The following is a 7,611-nucleotide window of genomic DNA, read 5'->3' as shown; positions in this document are numbered from 1 at the left end:
GGCTGATACTAAGGATCTCCTCCACCCAGGACTGGTTTGATGCCATTGATGACTTATGACTTCAAGGAATTTTGTGGTCTTGACCCCTGCAGAAATAACTGTGTATAGCCACTGGGTGTTATTACTAGCTGTCCTGGTGTTCCCAGACCTATCCCCAGGACATTCCTCCACTTTCCCTTATAGGTCCTACACTGCCCCACCATTAAGCAGGAAGTTGCCAGATGACTTTATGCCACCCCATATCACTTAGGGAAAAAAAAAAAGGAGGAATGTTACATACAGGACAGGCTGAACTAAGTTGTCTGCAGGGCATGCTAAACAAGTGTTAGCTGCAGGATGACCCGGCCACTCAACCCCCCTCTGTCTGGTTCTTTATCACCTGTTTGCATCAAGTCCAAATGCTCAAGCCCCTGCTCAAGGCTGAATGCTTAACCAACCTTGTGCCAACAAGGCAGCTTGCAAACACAGAGACCCTATTAGATTTAGGCAGCACAGCAGAAGGGCTATAAAAACCTTCCCTGCCAGGCTCGTACTCTCTCTCTCTCTCTCTCTCTCTCTCTCTTTCCTCTTTTGCACTGCTGCAATAAAGATTTCTTGGTCACTCTGAGTATTGTGGTCACTTTGCTTTCACAAACACGTTTGCAAATTCATTCCTTCAACAAATGTTTACCAATATCTAAGGCTTGCCATACACTGTTTTCAGGGTTCCAGTAAGGTCCAAGATAAGTAAATGGCCAGAGAACCTGAGAACTTTCATTTTCACTCCCACTTGGCCTTGGTCTTCTTACTCTTCTACCAAGTTTCACATACCTAGAACCTAAAAGCAGCAATCCAAGGCACACATCAAGTCATTATCAAAACCATTATCCTAGGGAGGAATCACCCCTTAGATTAATTTGATAAAATCATGGTTTCCTGTTTGTAAGTAGGCAGAGATCCCCTTATCAAGAACTCTCAGTCAAGGCACTAGTTTTAAAAATGGTGATGATTTTTACACTGACAAAAGTGGGGTTAAAAACTTTCAAGGATTGCTTTGCCTGGGATCCAGAGACCAGAGGCTTGTGATATTTTAGAAATTATATACTAGATTTTGTATGTACTATATTTTTTCTCAGATTAAAGTTCATACCTTCATGGGATTCTCAAAGTTGTTCAACCAAAAAGAACAGCTGTGAAAAAGAACAGCTCCCAACAAGTTGAATAGTTCAGCTTTTGAAAGACAAGTCCATGTAGTCACTGCTAGGTCATCTCAATTGAACCCAGCTGTCCTGACTTCTAGGCCTGTGCTCTCAATGCCCAATACTTACTCTGAGTTCTTTGAAGGCTTCACCTAGAGTGGAGAACTGGTGGCCCTGGTGAGTCTCAATGACCAGACACAGGAAACAGATGAGCTGCCTATCTTTCTAGCAATTGGGGCTTAAATCAACTCCTGGTCTGGACACTTCCTCTGGGACACTCTCTGCTTCCTATTCTATTTCTGGGTGAAATTTGCTTTCTGCATTGGTGGCATCTCCTCCCTCCTCAGACTCTCCTTGGTTGTCTTCCTCTGCCTCCTTTTCTTGTGCATCTTCCATTTCCTTCTCAGGGCCCTCCTCACTCTCTGTGTTGCTCTTGTCCTCACTCTCTTCCTCAGCCTCACTCTCATCCTCTGAGTCACTGTCCCCCTCCTGCTTGCTTGCTACCTTCCCCTCAGTCAGAACCTGCTGACAATCTATAATTCCTGGTACAGCAGAAATGCATAAAGAAAGACACATGCACACACACACACACACACACACACATCCAGTAGAAAATGAGCAGCACGTTTATTTTTTCCCTGCTTCTTTTATACAGCAAAAAAGAAACACATCCTCTCGGCAGCTTAATCTTTTCAAGCATGGATAAACATTCTCAGAATAACTTTGTTCATGGTCACAGTGCTCCATACTTCTTATTATCTGACTTGTAGTTAGTTTAATTTCTTGGCAAGCACACACACACACACACACACACACATATATATTAAACTTGGCAAAACATTCTTTTCTCTTATATTCTTAAGACAGCAACAAGGACACAGTTCAAAGAGTTTATAGTTTCTCACAGAACCCCTTTGTTTTGCTAAGCACAGCAAAACTTAACACTTTTGTGTGCGTGAGCACACACCCCTCCTGTTCCACCTTGGCCTGAACTCTTCTTCTAGGTCCCTCCCTGCTGGCTGGCAAGGTCCAGGCCTGGGTTTCATAAATGTGCTTAGCCAGGTAGTGACCTAGGAACTTCTGCCTGTGCCTTTGGCATTGCGGTGGCAGTAGCAGAAGCCACATTCTCTGCACTCTTGCTCCAGAACCTTTTCTGAGTGGCACTTGTCATGTGCTATCATGGGGCAGATTCTTCAAGGACAAGCCTATTCAGGAGGCCTGGTGGGTGCTGTGCCTCAGTGGCCTAGGCCTTGGGCCACAGGCTTCTAGCTTCCCCTCTCCTGGAGCTAGGTCCCCTCAGCGGGAGTTTACACCATGATGAGCTATGTGGGCTCCTGGTGCAGAACCTAGAGCATAGTGCCTCCCCACTGGTTCCACCTGCTTCCTGTGCTCTGTGTATGTGTGTGTGTGTGTGTAAATGTGTGTGTGTGTGTGTGTGTGTGTGTATTTTGCAGGGATTGGAGCCAGGGCCTTGTGCATGCAAAGCATGTGCTCCAATAGTGTTATTCCAACACCATTTTTTAAAATATCATCTTGCCCTATGTGATTGCAGAGGTGATCTTAGATATAAATTAAGTAAACATACAGTAATCCCCTTCCTCTTGATTTCCCTGTCCTGCTGCAGCCAGGGGCGACCTCTGCAGAAGGGGGTCAGCTCAGGGGCAGGGTAAGGGGACTCAATGTACAGTTTGTTTCATTTTCATAATTACACATAGAGGGTCACTGGCGGGGAAGAGGTGGGAGATGCCCTGGAAGACTGAGGAGCTCTGCCCTTTGGATCCCTAACCTGTCCTTCTCTTGGACCCCAGGTCCCTCCAGAGTGTAGAAAGCCCCTGCCCACACTCACTGCGCTGACCTTGGATCTCTGTGGGACCCCAGCTCAGCGGCCTGTCCTAGGAGGCAAAAGTTCTCTGGGGACCTCACCTGCCCAGCTGGGCAGTGCTGCCTCAGAAGCCCCAGGAGGCTGTCCTTGACCTACAGGTTACCCAGGCGCGGCAGTCAGAGACACCAGCTTCCAGAGGTGGCAGGAGCTTGATGCGGGTCCCTCCAGCCCAAGAGCCCATGCAAGCCCTCAGAAAGGCGGGAGAGACACAGCAATGGCTGCTGGAGGGCTCTGTACTGAGAGCTGGAGCAGGCCTTGAGCGGCCCCGCCTGGCAGGAGAGCGTTATCTGCCAATCTCCTCTGCTTTGCATATTCATTAGACTGACTCCGCCTCCTGTTCCTGAAAACCCAGAGAGAAAAATACATTATTCATGAGGAAGCATCGCCCCGCCCAGGAAGGCCGGGCTGATTCTTTATGAGGAAGTGTTGCCCCGCCCAGGAAGGCGGGGCTGATTATTCATAAGACTGAGAGGTCAGTTTGGAAAAGGCCAAAGAACCAAGGCAACAGGGTGAGAGGGAGGCTTTGACCGCTGAGGTGAGCACTGTCCTGGGCCCTGTCTCCAGAGAAATGGCGCTTGGGCCCTGTTCATCCAGAGCTCTTCATGTTGAAATTTTCTTCTTCTTGAAATTTGAAGTTCAATTTTAAAGTTTTCCCCAAGGGTCCTAAATTTCCTGAGGAGAAGCGGAAACCCGAGGCTGAGGGGGCGACAGAGGGGAGGCCATGGGTGAACCCCCGACTTTTTACCAGAAAAAAAATTCCAAACTACAGAAAGGAGACCATAAAGGAAATAGAAATGCAGTGGGACTCCCACATCCCGCCATCTAGCAGCTTAAGGTTCTGTTTGGAGGTGCTGCAGGGATGGACCTGGGTGAAGGTCCCACAGCCATCATTACCCACCAGGCAGCCCTGGGCTGTGCCCTGGGAGGAGGCGCCTGTGGAGCTTTGGGGGTCTTCCTGGACCTGCCAGGTTCTCTCCTCCATTGGCGGGTCCCCCTATAACCACTGCCTGGTGCAGTCCAAGAGATGAGCCAAGTGGCCCCCAGTCTCCTGGGACGGCCTGCACTCCTCTCTCACCTTATGGAGGGTTTGCCCCTTAATCTCTGTTGACTTCAGTCCTCCCAACAAACCAGGACAGCCAATGTCCTGGACCTCAAGACTGCCCAATCACCAAAATGTGCCAGGTGTGCCCAGTGCTCCACTGGCTGTGCTCACCTGGAGAAAAGGAAGGAAAAGCTGGTTGTTTCCCCTGAAGGGGTTTAAATCTCATTAGGGTGAGACTCCACTCTCTCCCCCATGAACTCTGAGTCCCTTGAGATGGGAAACATGACTTCCAGCTTCTAATCCTGGAGGATGGCTGGCACAGGGCAGTTGCCTAGTGAAGGCTGAATGAGTAATTGAAGTAGCATGAAACAGATTTTTCAAGACTAAAAGAGCATGAACAAATATCCAGTCAACAGAGTGGCAACCATTTACTCTGAGTGAGCCTGAGTAGAGAATTATTAGGCCAAATGGAATTTGTTAAGCTGGTGAATAATAATGTATTGAAACAAGCTCTGTGACAAGTCTAAGTCACTGGGTGAACTCTGGCAAACCAAGTTCCCTTGCTGAGCTTCACTTTCCTTTTCTTTATGGCTTTATATCTACATTTTAATCCATGATCACTTTGAATTAATATTTGTACATGGTGTGAGTTTTAGGGTGAGGTTCTTTTCTCCCCCCCCCCTTCTTTCCTTTCTCTCTAGCTGGGACATTCTCTTGTTCTACCACTATTTCTTGAGAAGACTGTCCTTCCTTTGCTAAGTTCAGTTTCCTCTTCTTTTAAATGAAGGAGTTGGATTTATACTAGAGGAAATCACTGATCCCTTCTAGCTTTATGAATCTATTCAACCCACTTTTCCTGATCTAGTTGAAATTCAGAATTCATGTTGGATATTGTTCAGTTGATAGATTTTCCTGTAAAAACTATGGTTTTAGAAGTTTGATGAAAATGTATAGAAATTCTTAGTATTAAAAAAAGAAAAATCATTAGTCTATCATGTATGACTTTTTTGGACAAACTTAATGGATTGTGGGTTTTGCTTTACTTGGAATGGAGGGTGAAAGATGGTTTACTTCTCAATTAAAAAGCAACAACTGGTTAATCTTTGTATTGGATTCACAAACTGAAGGGGTAAAATAGTAATTGTGTCATGATTATAAAATAGAGTGAGGTGGAAATCAAGAGGTAAGGCTGGAGTCAATTTTTTTCCCTCAAAGGATCACAGAAATCTTTATTCTCAAAAAGATCATCAATCCTCATCACAGAGAAAACATATCAAACAAGAGTGAATGATATGGATGCCCTGTGGAGTTTCACATGTTTGTGTATCCAGTATGTAAACAAATATATAAGCAAAAGACATTTTAGAGTTCTGTTCCTAAAATCCATAGTTGTGAAATATCTTTTTAGTTTTCAGATAATGAATCAGAACAAGGGGATACAATACATGTCAGAGCTATTCTCTGAGAATGGGTGAGCTCTAGAGTCATACTTCCTGGGGCTGCCAGCTTGTGAGCTTTCAAAATTAAGCAGAGCTTGTACTTTAGTAGGAAATGTCCACAAAACACATGCTCAAAGGGAGAAACAATGGTAGCAACCAAATACTAGAGGTTGAAAGGCGCCTGGTTATATTGAGAAAATGATTTAGGTCTTTTTCTTGAAACAAGTTTGTCCTAAAACTCGAGAAATAGACCCAACCATGTTTAGATACAAGGAAGTAGCAAGGCCTACACCTAAGGAGGTACTGATCACTGCATCATATTAGATGAAGTGAAAGAAAAAGGGAATTTTATTTTGGAGAATCAGTCTACAAAAACTCCTACATTGTAAACCAAACCCTTTGTGTTTTAATTCTCACTTCTGTCACTTTATGTCTGACTATCCCTGGGTCAGCCCAGGATTTGGGGGGATCTAGATTTTCTCACCTAGAAAATTAGTTATTTGGACTAGATGACATTCAAATTTTCTCCTACCTCTAAAATTGTGTGACCTTTTTCTAGATCATAAATTCTTTCTTTCTATACTGCTTCTCCACTAGTTCAGCAAATATGGAGCCACTCTTTTGTTTCCATACTGTGACAAAAAGTGTCACATCTTATATAATTTATAAGAACTGTTCAAAATGGGCAAATCCATAGAGATGAAAGGTAGATTAGTGGTTACTGGGGGCTGAGAGTAGAAGAGAGTGAGAGTGATGACGAATGGGACTGGAGTGTCTTTTAGGAGTGATGCTGGTTTTGGGATGTTTCCTATGAACAAAATCATAATATGTGGCCTTGTGTGTGCTTCTTGTAGTGTAATGTTATCCTTGTCTGTTCATGTTGTAGCATGTAGCAATACATTTCTTTTTTGACTGAGTAATAATCCATTGTATAGACACAACCCATTTTATTTATCCATTCATGTGTTGGTTATTGTTTCCACATTTGGAATTTTAGGAATTACACTGCTGTGAATATTATTGTTTAGGGTTTTGTAGATATGTTTTATTCCCCCAGTATATGTCTAGGAATAGAATCGCTGGGTCATTGCCACATATACCCATTCTGTGCTCAGGCCTGTGATCCCTTGTCATCCTGCTTGAGAAACTACCATGTCTTTCAGACACAGGTCATTATCTCAACTTCCTTTGTTCTAGTCTAGAAGACTAGCTTACAACCCCCAGAAACCAATTATTTAGTGTTACTGTGGGATTTATATCTGTATGGGGTCCTCACTTACCAAGCCTAGTCCTTGTGTTGAGCTGTAGTCAAGCCTCACCTGCCACATCCTCAGCTCTCTGAGAAAGATTGGGTAGTGATCTGAGTTTGGCTTTCATTTGCAATCCTTTAGCTATTCTGTGTGGCAGCTCCTACTCTTCTTTCTTCAGTTTCCCAAAGCACTGCTTGCTTCCTGACCCATTTATATATATATACACACATACTGGCATCATAATGTTTACTTAAAGAGCCTCTCTATTATTAAGAGAGGCCTCTCTATTATTAAGATCCTGTAGAATTCCCAGAGGAATAGAGTGCCTGGCTTCAAGATGCTGTAACATTCCTAGTACCCAGGAATGGGTCTGCGGCAACAAAGCTGAGGAGTGGAAACCCTTCCTCTGCTGCTGGCTGTGTTGCATTCTACTGCAGTTTCCTTTCTTTGCATTGCTGCACATAACCCCTCCAACCCCCTGTGCTGGCCCTGCTGGTCACAGTGGAGAATTTTGACTCCCATGGGGTCAATGTCCTGTCAAGCAGTTTTTATTGACAGCTTTTTGTTTGCTGTGCATCTCCTTGGCTTGCTTACCAACACCAACTAGATTTGGTTTCTTTCATACCCAAACCAGAACACATTTGGGTATCCTGAGATTTTATACAGCATGTATTTTTTGTTATATGAACCTAACCTAACTTGTATTCTCATATGAAGTAATGCAAATCTACTTTTGTTCTAGTGGAGCTATTTTGGTAACATTTAAGCAATTTTGGTTCAGTTTAGGGGGTGAATTCAAGGTTTTTATAACTCAGTTTGA

The 7,611-nt window shown here is 44.2% G+C and overlaps 1 pseudogene; it reads right to left on the bottom strand.

The window, feature by feature from the left end:
• Window positions 1-1,289: 1,289 nt before the first annotated feature.
• LOC107146098 lies at window positions 1,290-3,241 on the bottom strand (annotated as a pseudogene).
• Window positions 3,242-7,611: the final 4,370 nt, after the last annotated feature.

Source organism: Marmota marmota, unplaced genomic scaffold (genome assembly GCF_001458135.2).
Source record: "Marmota marmota marmota unplaced genomic scaffold, marMar, whole genome shotgun sequence".
Classification (NCBI taxonomy): Eukaryota; Metazoa; Chordata; class Mammalia; order Rodentia; family Sciuridae; genus Marmota; species Marmota marmota.
This window is presented reverse-complemented; position numbering and strand designations above follow the sequence as displayed.